This window comes from Callospermophilus lateralis, unplaced genomic scaffold, assembly GCF_048772815.1.
Source record: "Callospermophilus lateralis isolate mCalLat2 unplaced genomic scaffold, mCalLat2.hap1 Scaffold_122, whole genome shotgun sequence".
NCBI lineage: Eukaryota > Metazoa > Chordata > Mammalia > Rodentia > Sciuridae > Callospermophilus > Callospermophilus lateralis.
In genome coordinates this window covers 2,549,444-2,566,454 of record NW_027512409.1, presented here as the reverse complement: position 1 = coordinate 2,566,454, position 17,011 = coordinate 2,549,444, and the positions used below count along the sequence as shown (strand labels likewise).

The following is a 17,011-nucleotide window of genomic DNA, read 5'->3' as shown; positions in this document are numbered from 1 at the left end:
CTTATAAACAAACCTATGCTATCAGTTACATTTTCTTATTTTTTTATTTTAAAGATATAATAATATTTCCACTGAGAACAAGCCTTGTATCCTCATTTTCACACTCTTATGGAACTTGACACATACAATAAATTCATTAATTATTAACACGAGACCTGTAAGATTCACAGTATATTTTATGAAGTTAAAAGTGTTTTGAAGTAAATGTTTACATTAACCGACTAATAGTGAGGTAGAACCTACTGGGTTCTTTAAATATTATATTTAACTCTGCATGTTAAAAAAGAATAATTATAATATTTTCAAATTCCAAATTGAGGTACTCTTTATCTTCCTGTCATCTTTAGACCCAGAAAAGGAAGGCCATGCTCTGTGTCTAGAGCTTTTCATGATCTTGCCCTTTCTCTCCTCTGGCCTCACTCCTCTTCATGAAGCTCTAACCTTGAGGGATGAGGAGATTTGCCACATAAATCCTCTTTCATAAGACCACAGATAGTCAAGACCCCATAATTTCTTTTTCAAGCTCAGGGTTTCCTTCAGGAACTCCATGTCCTTTTGAGGTCCATCCTCCAATGGAAATACTGTGCATTGTTTTGTTCATCTCAAGATAAATGGAAGATCAAAGTTGGCAGCTTTGGGTAGCAGGAAAGGGGCACAGCTTGTACCTGAAGGCTTATAGGCCACCATATGTACATGGTGAAGCCCTCATGGATTGGTATGGAGCTAGAGTCAAGGAATGGAACAGCAGTAGGACTGACTGAAGTTAGAGGCTAGCACTCTGTGGACCACCACATACTTCCCTTGCTATTCTAAAAAATACAAGTATTTTTGCATTGACCTGGCATCTGAGGTTGTTAGGAAGTTGTCTTTACAAAGTAAGAATATAAAAATTTAAATTTTCATCTTATTTAAAGTATGATTTACTATTTAAAAATATTTATACACTTTGAATGTAAGGCCTCAAACTTATATTCTTGCCTCAGGTCCCAATTTCCAGATATGTTAGTAAATTTCATATTCTTTTACAGTTGTACCAATCTTGAATTTATTTTCTTATTTTAGGAAATCAAATTCAAATTTAGAAATCTAATGTAAAGTATTTTCTCTCTTCTTGGTAAAGATGAAATTTATCAATTGCTTTGGTATTGAGTCCAATTCTAATTTCTTTATTTCTCTTTCTCCCTTTCTTCCTCCTCTTCCTCCTCATCTTTTTTCTGTCAATGATCGAAGAAACAATTTTTTCCACAAATTTGACATCAAGGATAATGCACAACTTTAAGTATCATTATATACTGTCTTTGAGTAGTTTCATATTTCTTGTGTGATTTTTCTGACCCTTTTCTCCATGTAAACATCCCCCCAAAGAACCATGTAAATATTTTACTGAATACTGTAAAAAACATCATGATGTGATGTTGGGCGAATTGGATATGAGGACAGATGGGGAAAACAGAGAGCATATATCGTGGGTCTCATTGTTTTCTTTTCTTTTTTTTTAATCAGATAATGAATGCTTCTTTATGTTCTTTTAGTGTTACAGGAAATAATTAAACTGCTCTTTATGTATTTAAGTAGTATATACTTTATAACAGTCCTATAAAATGGGTAATATTCAGTTTAATTTTACACTTAAGGAAATTAGAGACATTAAATAAAGTTGCTGTAGGTCATACAGTTAATATGTAAGAAGGCAAGATTCATACAGGGATGGTCAATTGCAGAAACCATCCTTTCAACCAGAGGCTCATGATTAAAATGCTGTTGCATTATTGCTTTGAACAGCTTCATTTGTATCCTTTCAATTCACTTTTTGTTAAAACATTTGGAAGTTTTCGTTTCACCATTATCATTTTATAATTACTTAATTTTTTTCTTTTCACAGTGGGATGCCATCCCTGAAATGGATGAACACAATAGGCCTATTCATACTTACCAGGTATGCAATGTAATGGAGCCAAACCAAAACAACTGGCTTCGAAAAAACTGGATCTCACGTGATGCAGCTCAGAAAATTTATGTGGAAATGAAGTTCACACTAAGGAATTGTAACAGCATCCCTTGGGTCTTGGGGACTTGCAAAGAAACCTTTAATCTGTATTATATGGAATCAGATGAGTCCCATGCAATTAAATTCAAGCCAAGCCAGTATATAAAGATTGACACAATTGCTGCTGATTAGAGTTTTACCCAGATGGATTTAGGTGATCGCATCCTCAAACTCAACACCGAAATTCGTGAAGTGGGGCCTATAGAAAGAAAGGGATTTTATCTGGCATTTCAAGACATTGGGGAATGTATTGCCCTGGTCTCCGTTTGTGTTTTCTACAAAAAGTGTCCCTTCACTGTTCGAAACTTGGCCATATTTCCTGATACCATCCCAAGAGTCGACTCTTCCTCTTTGGTCGAAGTACGGGGCTCTTGTGTGAAGAGTGCTGAAGAGCGTGATACTCCTAAACTATATTGTGGAGCATATGGAGATTGACTGGTTCCTCTTGGAAGGTGTATCTGCAGTACAGGATATGAAGAAATTGAGGGTTCTTGCCATGGTAAGGAACATTTAAATAATTTATTTTGCATTTAATTATTTTTAAAAGTAAACATGGTCTACAATAATTTGAAAATAGTAAACATTTTGATACTGCTCCTAATAGCTAATTATAGAAAAAATCGACTCCTGTTATCTATTTGAAAAATGTATGATCTGTTTTTTCTTCCTGGGAAAATATATCATTTTTATTTTGATAAAGGAGTTAAACACTATGTATTGTGGTTTTCACCTACTTTTATAAAGAATACTAAAATCAACCACAGTAATAAAAACCAATGGGGATTCAAATAGGAGTTGCCTGATGTCCCGGTGTTGCTGGTTTAGAGATACTGTCATGTTGAAACACCATTAAAAAATGATTGCATTTTTCATGTTGAATTATAATGAAAGAATAGTATTTAAGTGTACTTAAAGGGGTAATTCATATGTTTTATTTTTTTAAAAAAATAAGCTAGTTTATACAGGTGTTATGTGTTTGAAGGTTAAAGGTTGAGTATTGACCTTTTCAGAAATTAATTTATCCCTTGTTATTATTAAGTACACTTTCCAGCCACATGACACATTAATTATTTATTAGAATAGCAGTATTTGTATAAGTTCCAAGTATTAGGATATATTAATACTGCATAATGCTAGTTAAGTTTAGCATTACACAGGGTTAGATAATGAAAGACCTGTAATTTTAAAAGAGAGACATTTTTCCTTTTTTATATGAAATATCTTATGAGGGTTTATTAATTTAATGAATCTATATAAAGATTTTATATACCCTTGATAAAGATCATCTATTCAATTATGTTTGTATTTAGTACTCAAAAACAAAACACATATATAGAAAAAAAGTTATTTTCTTGGTAAACTGTAGCATACTAGAGTTATTTCCTTCTCAGAGATAAATTATATATAGATGTTTGCCGGCAGTGCCATATTAAATTTTTTTACATCTTGGTTGATGCTATATTCACATTCATTAAAAAATTCAGAGAAAATAAATAAGGAAAAAAAATACTTGTTTTTATATAAGGGTCATGGGTAATATATATGAACTTTCAAAGGATTTATCTACTCATAAAATGTTTGGGTTCTTGATTCTTGAAAAGTTTGCTAGAGGCTCCAGTGGTCTTCATGTTTTATAGTTGAGAACATTAATATTGGCATGAAAAGTCAGTAGTGTGTATTTTATAAAGCATGAACTAGTCTTCTTCCACTATTTAATCACTCAAATATATTTCATTGAGATTTATCGATATAGATTGAACCTAAAATTTTTACTCGCCTAAAACAAAGATTTATAATGGAGAAAAAATAAATCATAAATGATCCTGGATAGATTTATAAAATACTTTACACTTTTTGTTATATTTTTAATACAATAAATATTTTATACATATGAAAAATTATTCAGTGAATGGGAGGGCAATTAGAACTTGGAATAAAATATACCTAAGGAACCATACTGTTTTGCCACATTTTAAAGTACATAGAAGTTACAGGCTTTGATTGATAAAAATAATCAAATTTTTAAAATATTTTAAAAATTGTTCAATAATCCAAGGATTTATGTGATTAGCTTTTACTATATTTGTACTTTTATGGCATAGACCACAGGATTAAAGTAACCAACCATGATGACTAGATATCTTTTTACTTGACATGCTTGTTGTGTGAAATTTTGTTCTTTGTATATGCCCTAATATTTCTTTATTGTCTGGCAAAGGTGATTTTGGACAAATGATAAACATACTCAGATTGTCCAGTGCTTCTGCATGTCTATTTTTATGTCTTGTTATCTTTATTCTTATTTACCTGGTTTCAGAAATATGAGGGAGTTGGGATAGTATAAATGTTCATCATCTTCTTGTACTATATGCCAGAAACTACAAGGATTGAACTTGAATTTTATGTCCATGGCTTACAAAGTTTGAAATAAGTTTTTGTATCTATTTGTTATTTTGTAAGACTGATAATAACCACATATTGTTTTAGTTAAATATAAGGACATGCTGTTAGCAAAGAAAAGGGTATTTGAGTGGATGCAGAGACTAATTTTTTTATTTATTCTAATTACTTACTCATGACGTTAGAATGCATAAATGGAGTGTAATTTCTCATTCTTCTGGTTGTACATGTTGTAGAATCATGCCGGTCATGTAATTATATATGTACATATAGTAATGATGTCTTATTCATTCTACTATACTTACTACATCTATACCCCTGCCTTCTCCCTTCACTCCCTCTCTATATAATCCAAAGTACCTCTATTTTGCCCTAACCACACAATTCCCCTTATTGTGAATTAGAATCCACATATCAGAGAAAACATTTGGCCTTTGGTATTTTGGGATTGGCTTACTTCACTTAGCATGATATTCTCCAGCTGCATCCATTTACCACCAAATGCCATAATTTTATTCTTAAGGCTTTGTAATATTCTATTGTGCATATATACCATATTTTCTTTATCCATTCATCTGTTGAACGTCATATAGGTTGGTTCCATAGTTTAGCTATTGTGAATTGAGCTGCTAAAAACATGGATGTGGCTGCATCAGTATAGTATGCTGATTTTAAGTCTTTTGGGTATAAACCAAGGAGTGGGATAATTGAGTCAAATGGAGGTTCCATTTCAAGTTTTCTGAGGAATCTCCTTCTGCTTTCTATATGGTTGCAACTATTTGCAGTCCCATGAGCAATGAATGAGTCTACCTTTTCCCCCACATCCTAGCCAACATTTATTGTTGCTCATGTTCTTGATAATTGCCATTCTGACTTGAGTGAGATGAAATCTTAGTTTTGATATGCATTTCTCTAATTCCTGGAGATGTTAAACTTTTTTTCATATAGTTGTTGATCTATTGTATTTCTTCTGTGAAATGTCTGTTCAGTTCCTTAGCACATTTATTGATTAGGTTATTTATATTCTGGTGTTGAATTTTTTTATATATCCTGGAGATTAACATAGAGACCCATTTTTAAACTTTTTTTTGTGACAGCATCCTATGTTCTGTACAAATTATTTGTTTACAATTCTGTAGTCAGGATATCTGGACTAGGTTCACGGGGCGGTTCTTATTTAGTCTTAAATACAACTAAAGTTATTTGAAGATTTATCAAAGCTGGATGTCTAAGAATGGCTTCATACACTTATAATTCTATATCTAGGATCTTTGAAGTTCTAAGGTTGCTTACTGTCTACATCCTAATTATACTCTTTTAGAGTGTTTTATTTCAGATAATTATTCTAGTATTTTTCTTTATTGGTATGTATATTAAAAGTGATTATTCCCAATAGTATTCAAGTGACTTCATAATTGGGCCCTGTTCTGTTCTTTTCCTAGCCTTGGATAATTCTGTGTGCTATTCTATTTTTATTATTTTTGAAACTTTTCTGTGCTTTTCCTGTCCCTTTTTTTCATATTTTATTTAGCTGCTCAGTGCCCTTTCCTTCCTTTTTCTGCAATGGCATTTTATTTTTATTGATCCTCCGAAGTGTAGCAGAAGTGTCCTATGTCTTGGTTTTCAGTGAGTTAACAGCTCTTTTCTCTATGTTAACAGTTTTTACTAATTGCTTATTTGCCTGTTTAACCTGACTATCAGATAAAAGAGCTGTATTTCAACCTTGCCTGTGTAATAAAGGGTAGGAAACTGGTTGATGGGAATGTTTCTGTGGCACTGAGTGTGGACTCTCCTGAGTAAAGGTTTAGCTTCTGGTGGAGCTGTTCCCTGCACTGTTTATCCTCATCTATGAAACAAGAAAGCTCCTTTCCGGGAGGGTTTCAGTATTATAGATCTGGAAGGCCTTAGAAAGTACTGTCATTTGTCATTTTATGATTGGGCACTAAATTACTAAAAACGGAGCTTCCTTTTCTGGGGCCTACAGTAGTGACCAACCCTAGACTGAGAATTGAAGCTCAGATGTTTGTCCTATGGGCTGTTGTGAGTTTTTTGTTTCTTTTTTCCTCTATTCTCCCCTTCCTTCCTCCCTCCCATTCTTCCTCTCTCTTCCAAGCAGTGGTGCTCTTACTTTGCATTAATATTTCCTGTCTGCCAAGCCCAAAATAATGGAGGTCTGTTACACATTATTTAAGACCCCTTTCAAGCTGTTGTTTATTTTCTGTAGTCCAATATACTTATTGTTAGGACAGAATTGACACATCCACTCTGAAATTTAGGCTACCAAGAATAATGGAATAAATACAGATTTATGTGGAACTTTGCAGATAAAGATCAAAAATAAAAAAAATTTACAGTGATGCTTTGTATACTTTCATAATTTGCTTGAATTAATTCGAGAGCTCTACGCAGTAGACACAATAAGGTGGTTTAAAGTTGAATAAATTCATATATATCTATATTATCTGTATCTACTGAATGATATATAAGTACCATGTTTATATAATTCATTATTGTATTGTATCCTAAAGAATTATATCACTGAATGTTTGAATTAGTGATGCCTTTCTCCAATATTAAGGCACATCTAGATCCAAATTCTAGAAGCACAAAATGAGAAGTATTCTTATCCTTGTAGTATCAATCAAGTTTAAATAGAAACTTTATTATGGCAAATATGATAAATTTAAAACAAAATGCAAGGATATAGGTTACTGTATTGTACCTAACAAGCATTATTATAATTTTGGCTTACAAATCAATTTATTTTTGATAATTATTTTAATTCTATTTCATAAGTTCCTAAGTGAAACTGTCATACTGGGCATATTGATATTAGACATATAATTTGTAATTTATTTATTTTACTTAATGTCAATTCTTGTTAAGGATTTGAATTAAAAATGAAGTTGATTGGACTAGCATTGGAAATGCTAATTTACATCAAATAGTCTTTCACTTTACATATCTAAGATTATTTTAAGACTATATAAGAAATGACTGGATATGACATGCAAAGTTGAATGCAATTTTTGTTCACTTGTCTGAGTCCTAAAGTGACATGAATCCCTAATAATCTCCTCTGGAACATTAATTTAAGATAATCTCATTAAGGTTGTAGCATTTCTACTTTGAGTTAAATAAAAATTGACAATTATCTGCATCACCTAAAAAAATTTTTTAAATAAGAAATGTCAGTTTAAGTTTAGAGTTTTATATCTGTTGGGCATACATACATACTACAAGGACACTTTCTTTAAGTATAACATGATATGATTAAATAATATTTAGCTATGGAAATTATAGTTCTAAGACATTGAGAATTTTTCAGAACCTTTGCTTTTTTCAAGAACATGCTTTTATTTGTTTATTTTCCTTCTAGTGCTGCTTTACAATTCAGGAGGAAAGGATAGTGGCATTTCTCAGACCTTTGCATTATTGTGCATAGAGGTGAATGGGATATACAAGGCCTTTAGTGACTTAACTATTGATTTGATCTTCTGAAGAGTGTTGGTATTAAGGCTTCATGACACAGTCCTCTGCTGCAGTTCAGAAACATTTATACTCTGAGTTTATGATCTTCTGTCTAATCATGTTATCAAAGATGACAGTGGAAGCAGAAAGCATAAAGACATTTGAGAGGCCAGGATTGGCTGGCATTAAATAAGGGGGTTTGAGGATATGGTGAAAAGCTGGAAGGTGAGATTGGGATCAGAAAAAAAAGGGCAGACTTACTGGCCCAAATAGTATTTTCGTTTTCTAAAGGCTTTCACATAGTAAATATAAACTCTTGCAATATGACCTTCGATTCCAAACAAAGCTGATTTGTCATGAAGCAATTCCAGGCTTTCGTCTGACTTGAGAAGAATATGAAATCAAGAAGTTTAAAGGAATCTAAAAATAGAAGGAATTATTGCTAAGTGAGACACAGTAAAGGTGAATAATTACATTATTCTTTGTTCTTTATCACAATTTTAAAAATAGGTCAAAATATAAACTGTCTTGAAATGAAAATATTTAGGAACTTATTTAAATAATATTTAACATTAATTTTACTCCCTATATTGTTTTTCTGGCTTGAAAAGTATAAATTATGTTTTATAGGGGTTATGCTTAAATTTTAAAATATTTTGAGCACATATATTTCTGGAAAGGGATAAATTGATCTAATATCTGTTCTTTTTCCAAGCATGAACTACCTTGAAACACACTGGAATTATGACTTTCCTTGTGAATATTGCCTAGAATTTTATTTTATCTTAAAACACACACACACACACACACACACACACACACACACACACACACACACACATTATTAGCTGTGTGGAGTCAATACTTAGTTACACAAAGATATACTAACACTTTTTAAACTCATCACCTTTCTGATTGTCTCCTTTTCTTTTCACTGAAGTATATTCTTTGTTAGTTCTTTTGGCAGGATTCTATGAGTGGATATGCTCTTTAATGGATATCTAAAAATATCTTTAGGGCTGTGAGTGTAGCTCAGAGGTGGAGCACCTGTTAGGTCCTGGATCCAATCTGCACCTCCTAAAACACACGCCCAAAAAGCCCTTTGTTTTCATTCCCTGCTCAGTGATTGCTTATTTGGTCATAGAATACTAGGTTAGAATTGTTTTTTCTTGAGTACTATGAAAAAAGTACTCCTTTTCTATGACAATGTGCTGCTTAATGATGTGCTGCTGTCCTGACAGTTATTACTCCTGAGATCTTCTGTAGGATCTGTATTTGCTGTTCTTCATTTTCAGGATGATGTATCAAGATGTGTGTTTACTTTTCCTCCTGCTTATTGTGGGGTTTTTTGTGTGTGTGTGTGAGGGGTATTGCTTTCTTCTTTTTTTTCTAGAATTCTTATTAAGATTTTTTGAACACTTTCACTCTGTCCTCTTTGAAATTCTATTTTGAATATTTCAGTCCCAGTACCAATTTTCATGAATTTTCACTTTTGACAGCACCTAGATAAGAGTTTATTGTATCTATTGAGGCATTTTTACCTTCATTGGTTTTAATTTTTTTGATTCTCTTATTGTTTCTGCTCTGCATACTCTGTTTTGTAATTCCTTTCTCACTTTTATGGATTTATATTATTTCTGATAGATTTTCAAATCATATTGAAATAGATTTTGAGTCAAAATTAATCTCCTCATTTTTATTGAGGATATTGACCATATTTCTAAGCATTTTTGTCTATAATATCCTTTGGATTTCTAACATAGGCTAATTTGTCTGGGAATTTCACATTCTGTTTTCTTTACTTTTTTTTTTCCTTTTCCTTTGTTGATTTATTAGTTGCATCAGCCCAGTCCTTAAATACAGAAAAAAACTTAAGAGGCATAAGAAATTTACCAAAGAATTTGTATTAGTATCCTGGTTGACAGGTGGGTAGTTCCCCTTCATGCAGTGACTTGGGGACCAGACTTCTTGCATTTCTTAAAGCAGCTATCCCTGAGAGCTTGGAAGTGGTCTGTGTCCAGCTCAGAGACTGTAGGAAGCACATGTTCCTTTTAATCAATTTGTATTTGAAGAGACACAGATTTCTTTCTATAACAAACCAACAGTAAGAATTAATACATGACCAAACCTGGCTGTAAATAGGGAGTAGGATATTCTTAAATGATGTCCCTTCTCAGTAATCACTTTTCAACAATAGTTTCCAACCATGGATGAGAAAGTCTAAATTTTTCTAATAAAATTGTTCATCTTTGAAACAGTCTGCCTCCTCTCTCACAAAATGGACACACTCATCTTCATATGTCTGATAATGCAGTGTTTTATCTATCCGGTTTAAATATGTCTTCTTGTCATCTGGGGATGCACAAATAAATGACAAGCCATCTATTACTAACATAAAATATACGATAGTGTAAAAAAAAACTAGAATATTCCCAGGAAGAAAGGGGAATAATGCTGGAGGTTATGTTAAGTGACTAAATGAGAAACAGGAAGGTAAGCACACAATGTTCTCTCTCCTATATGGATATTTAAAAACAAAATCACTTGGAATATATAATAGTGATTACTAGAAGCAGGGAAGAATGGGGGGAAGAAGAATAAAGCAAACTTTGGTAACAGGCACCTAAACACAATTAGAAAGAAGTTCTAGTGTTCTACAGCACAGTGGGGTGTCTGCAATTCATAGTAAACTTACATATTTTATGTGTAACTACTAGAGTGGATCTCAATATCTTCAAACACAAAGTAATGATAAGGAGATGGAAATCTTGATTACATTGATTTGATCAGTACATACTAAATGTATTGAAATAATCACATTTTGCTACACAAGTATGTCCAAATTATGTTAAATTTTTTAAAAAATGTTAATAGAGATGGAAATATTAATTTTCCTAATTTTATTATTTTATAATATATACATGTATTAAACTATTAAACTGTACCTCATTAATGTGTAGAATTAAAAATAAGTCAAATGAGGAAAAGGGGAACACACAGATGTGACTGCACCTTAGCAATGATGGACCCTATGGGGCAGGCACTATGAGGTTCTGAATGCTGATTCAGTGGTACACTCTTATCCATTGTCCTCAGTGTCTCCTGGCTCCACTTTGTGAGCTTTTTTTTTTTTTTTTTAATCATCATGACCATTTCTGATATATTGAAGGGCGAGCAGCTTTTATTGTAATGCTCATCCATTTCTGGAGTGCACAAATTGTTTTACTCTGTAGCCTCTTTTAGTCTAGACTCATGATTTGTTGGCAGTAAGATTTCCTAAAATTCATAGCATCCTTTTGATATATTTGTCAATTCTATGTGCCAGAATCCACATACCAAGTCCATAGCAGTTAGATGTGCTCCATTTATTAACTTACCCATTTGCTGCTTTACTCAAACTCCTTCTTTAACTTAATGCAGCTAAGTTCGGGTCATCTTAAACACTATTTTTCTTATTTTTTTCTGTTTGATATTGAAAAAATAATCCTTTATCATCCTGAATCAACTCATGTTCAATTCTTTCCAGTTTTCCTTTTTTGTTTTTGTTTTTACTCTTCTTTCCACTAGCAGCATAGCTAATTATTGCCTGGGCTCCTCTCTTCCTGAAAGTATCTTCTTAAACATATATCAAGTAACATTCTACACACACACACACGCACACACACACACACACCATAATCTTAGCCTGCTTTCCAGCTCAAGTTTTTTCCAAAAATATTATTATTACATAATAGAGGTATGCATTTATTTAGCCTCCTCTTAAGTTTACTATATCGCTAGCCCCCTGATTACTGAGCTTAATGTCATAGTTCAAGTGTTTTTTACATGTCAGTTGAAGGGCATAGACATATGTATTTTTAATACTTGAGTTACGGTACTACTTAAGAGCTCAGGTAACAAAATCAAATTCTAAATTCTAGAATCTTAAAATACAGAAGTTTGTTTTTCATTCACATAAGAATTCCAGGTGTGCCTGGTTTCCAAAGCATACATTTTTCATCTCCATTATCATCTATGGCCTTCCAATGAATGTAAAACTAACCACATAGAAGACACAACTGTTTCTTAAAAGTCTTGGCATACATGTGTTATATAAGCTTGACAAAGTCATGATAGCACACTTGTAAAAGTTATATAATTAACAAGGTAAAGGTTCTGAGTGCAAGTAGCAATATTAAGCTCCATCCAGTGCAGGTAATAGAGAATTATCTTTTTTGATCATCCAACAAGCAGTTAACACATGTATAAATGTTCCATGAAAACACAAACTGAACTGAATATACATTCCTAATTAAACATTAAAATTCATTTTTATAAATTTAACCTCTTTTCCATAGCAATAAGTAGGATTCAAGTCTTTTGAAGAAAGTGTGATTATTTCCATGTACAACCCACAAATAGCACCAGGGAACAGTTGGAGTAAATTGCTCACTAATATATTTTGTAGTGCATTGAAGGTTTAATGTCAAACCTTTACCAAAGAAAACTGTCTTAATTTTATAAAAATACAGTATAATATAATTGTAAAATATTGTACTTAATAAATGTGTGCATATTAAAGAATAAATGATAATTATCATACTAATAAAATTAATAATGTATTCCTGTATGACTAATAAAATTATGATAATTATAAAACTTAGGGGATGATTTGAAGTTATACGTTCTTTATTCTCTTAATATTTTATTTAATATAAAAAGTTTTTTAAATTTTTTTTATTTATATATGACAGTGGGATGCATTACCATTCTTATTACACATATCTCTGGTTGTAAACAAAGTATATTTACACCAATTCATGTATTCATACATGTTCTTTGGATAATAATGTCCATCACATGCACCATCATTTCTAACCCCATACCTCCTCCCATACCCTCCCACCCTCTTCCCTATCTAGAGTTTGTCTATTCTTCCCATGCTCCCTCTCCCTACCCCACTATGAATCAGCCTCTTTTTATCAGAGAAACCATTCAGCATTTGTTTTTGGGGGGATTGGCTAAATCACTTAGATTTATTTTCTCTAACTCCATCCATTTACCTGCAAATGCCATAATTTTATTCTCTTTTATTGCTGAGTTATATTCCATTGTGTATATATGCCACGTTTTTTTTTATCCATTCATCCACTGAAGGGCATCTAGGTTGGTTCCACAGTTTAGCTATTGTGAATTGTGCTGCTATAAACATTAATGTGGTTGTGTCCCTGTAGTATGCTGTTTTTAAGTCCTTTGGGTACAGATCAAGGAGAGGGATAGCTCGGTCAAATGTTGGTTCCATTCTCAGTTTTCCAAGAAGTCTCTATACTGCTTTCCATGTTGACTGCACCAATTTGCTCCCACCTGCAGTGTATGAGTGTACCTTTCCCCCACCCCACATTCTCGCCAACACTTATTGTTGTTTGTCATCATAATAGCTGTCATTCTGACTGGAGTGAAATGAAATCTTAAGAGTGGTTTTGATTTGATTTGCATTTCTCTAGTGATGATGAACATTTTTTTCATATATTTGCTGACTGATTGTATATCATCTTCTTGTAAGTGTCTGTTCAGGTTCTTGACCCATTTATTCAGTTGTTATTATTGTTGTTGTTGTTATTATTATTATTATTATTATTATTATTATGTTTAGTTTTTTGAGTTCTTGATATACCCTAGAGATTAGTGCTCTATCTTATGTGAGAGGGGTAAATATTTGCTCCCAATATGTAGGTTCTCTATTCACTCCACAGATTGTTTTTTTTGTTGTTGTTGTTGAGAAGAAACTTTTTCTCGTGAGTCCATCCCATTTATTGATTCTTGTTTTTAATTTTTGAGCAAAAAAATCTTATGAAGGAAATTGGGGCCTAATCCCACATACATAACTAAAAAAAATATGATAATTATAAAATATAGGAGCTGATTTGAAGTTATATGTTTTTTTCTCTATATTCAGAGCTAGCATTGAAACTACAGTGTTATGATTGATTGCATATATTCTATATGAACATTGAATAAGTTATTTTAGGATATTCTCACATCTAAGCTCTATAGAAGTATACTTAGAAGGACTACAGAGTTTAAGTTTCCAGTAATAGAGTATATAAAAACCAATGTAAAAATTGATAGAGAAAAAGGGATAGGTGGTTCAGGGTTTAAGAATAGGGTATATGATATAAATACACTTTAAATGTTTATTTAAGATAAATTGTATCTTTTATGCAAAAAGAGCATTTTGATTTTGGTTATAGCTACAATTACTACTATTTTCTGGAAGAGTATTCTGAAGGTAAATATATGTGTGTGTGTGTGTGTGTGTGTATATATATATATATATATATATATATTAAATAAAATATATAAATATGATTGTATATAAAATAAGAGTATATATTATGGTGATGGGGAGAGATTCTTATTTTAGAGTTCTTTGAGACAGTGACATAATACTGTCGCGACCCCTTGCCCGCAAGGAAGACGAAACTCAGGAATCTTCTTTCAGCAGTTTATTCATGCCCCTGATATTTCTTCTAGTTCCTTTCTTAATTCCTCCTCGGATGCTCCTCCCAGCCTTAATAAAGCATCCCAAGCCCCAATGCGAAGCTGCCACGTGGAACTTTCTCACAGGGTGCTGAGAAACAATGCACCAACTCTCCCAAACAAGGAGTTGTTTGTTACAGACCACAGTGGAGCCAGCGCCATCTTGCAATGGCGACCATAATTTGCAGAAACGGCTCACCACAGTTCCCCCCTTCTGTTTTCTGAAAACAATACAGGCGAGAGTAGAGGTCCTATCCCACTGTGCAGAAGTGGCTGCATAGTATGGCTCAGTCCTAAGGAGGGCCCTTCCCCAGATCTGAAGCCATATCAGCTGACGCCTTTTTTCGTGGGGCGGGGCGTGGACATCAAACCCGCATGCAATAGGACATGCTCTCCTTGAGGTCCACTTCAAGGATCACTCAAGTGCAGTGCCTTGCCTCGCATCCTGTATCGTGACGAAGGTGGACGAAGGGGGACAGCTAAGGCTAAACTGTGGCTGCACACAACGACAAACGAGTTGACAGCACCCTGAAAGAAAGGCACGGACTTTAAGGTGATAGAGAAGCATTAGTGTGGAAACCCACCTGCGTGCAATGGCAGCAAGACCGGCAGAGTGCAAGGGCTTTCCAACACTAAGAGAATAACGAGGAAAGACATGCCGATCCCAGTGCAATGTTATAATAACTTGGGGTGCAACGACCATGTCAAAGATTTACTGTTTAAGCTGCGCAAGCCAGACTTGAGGTGAATTGCCATTTTCTAAAGCTGCAAGAGCTTGGGTGATCATAGCCTTATCGTGAGCATTGCGGGCCTTGAGGCGACAGAGAAACCACAAACAGAGAAACATACCGAAGCAACACATTGCACCAAAAATGTTTACCCCCACCCACTCTTTAAAAAAGGAAAAGGCAGAAGATATCCAATCGGTGAATAGACCCAAAGTCACGGGATCAACACGGGTGCTATTCAAGACAGCTATCTGGGTTAGTTGAGACTGGATCATATCTTCCGCTTCCATGGACCAATTTCCAGCCAAATATTCACCAATGATGTGGGAAGCATTCCTGGAATCATTAAATCTGACAGAGGTTATGCATAAATGTGCACGTTGGTCAACACAACCCAAAAGTACTAAGTCAGCCAATTCTTCTACCTGAGTTTGGAGTAAATCTATTCTTTGGTTGGCAGCTAAAATCCCTGACAAAATATGTTGATTAATTGTATTTTGGGATTCAAGTATGGTGGAAGTTTGTTGGACAACTTGATTAATAGTGGCAGCAGTTTGTACTTGATTGGCCATAGCCATTCCGGCCGTAACCGCTGCAGCAGCAGATATCGCCACGGCTGTCACTATAGCCGCTGTGATTCCAAAATCTCTGTGGACTCTAAGTAGCTCAACAATAGGGAATTTATCAGGATCCGCAGTGACCGGGATTGGGACAAAAGTTGGAATTTTCATAACCACTGCTACAGTCCAGGAACCATTCCAACACTCAGATAAGAGACAGGTAGTATGAGAACAATCCAGCATCCCCAATGAGGTGGCCTTAGCCAAAAGGAATAAGAAGGGGGTTGGACACAGACCATTGCAGGAGGCAATGTGGCATTATACAACAGAGAGTTGAATGAAACAGATGTAAGTCTATTACCTTGTTCACTTTTCCTAACAGTACCAGAAATATTAGCCAGCCAACTTTTGGCTCCTACCAACTGAGCCAGTGCAGAAATATCGGCTGAAGCCCCCTTTTCATTAGAAATCAGCCATTGAAACCAGGACCAACCTACTCCTGTAGAGGAGCTGGCACTATTGTTAAAGTTATAAACATACCTATTAAGAGAGGGGGAAAGGGAGAAACTTTTAGCAACTTGATGTTTCTCCCAAGAATGATCCTGACAAGGCGTAAATGTTGGGGGGAAACCAAGATTAGGGGAACAGTAAGGAGAGGCCTTAAAATGAGTGGCATTATAAATACTACTAGAAGAAGGAGGCACTGGGATTAGTACCTCGGAGATAATAGCCAAGGTAGTTATGTTAAGAGCAGAGCTGCTGTTTGCGGGCGTCTCTGAGCCTGATTGCTTCCCCGAAGCTACCTTGCTCAATACACCACTGATAATTTTTCCTGAGACCTGATTGGACCGCAGTTAGTCAAATTTTTGGTCTTAAGGCTAATGCAATTAGCGTTTTTAAGGCTGAAACAAAAAACTCCTGTGAGATTAACTTGAGATTGATTAAAAATTCTCTCCATGTCCCCTCTAGGAGAGGCACAGGGAGCAGACATCTCACATGAGGTTGAAAAAAGAGTGGGGAGGACACTAGAATTACCATGAACCGGCATCGGCATTGGCCATGCCCGTGCCACTGCCCACCACCGCATTGGTGTCGCCTGTGCCATCGGCACCAGCACCAGAGCCAGAGCACTTAGCAGAATGAAGATCCTCATCACAGGATTGTTGTGGTATCTCTTGTTGCTGGTCAGTTGATGTCGAGACTCTTCTTGTTCAGGGACCCACAATGGTTCCGTACGATCCTGGGGAAAAACACATACAGATCCTCGTGCCCATGTCAGCACGGGG

General features: G+C 34.4%; 1 pseudogene; it reads left to right on the top strand.

Moving 5' to 3' along the window:
- LOC143388238 (ephrin type-A receptor 6-like) overlaps window positions 1-17,011 on the top strand; it is a 339,823-nt pseudogene that overhangs the window by 80,148 nt on the left and 242,664 nt on the right.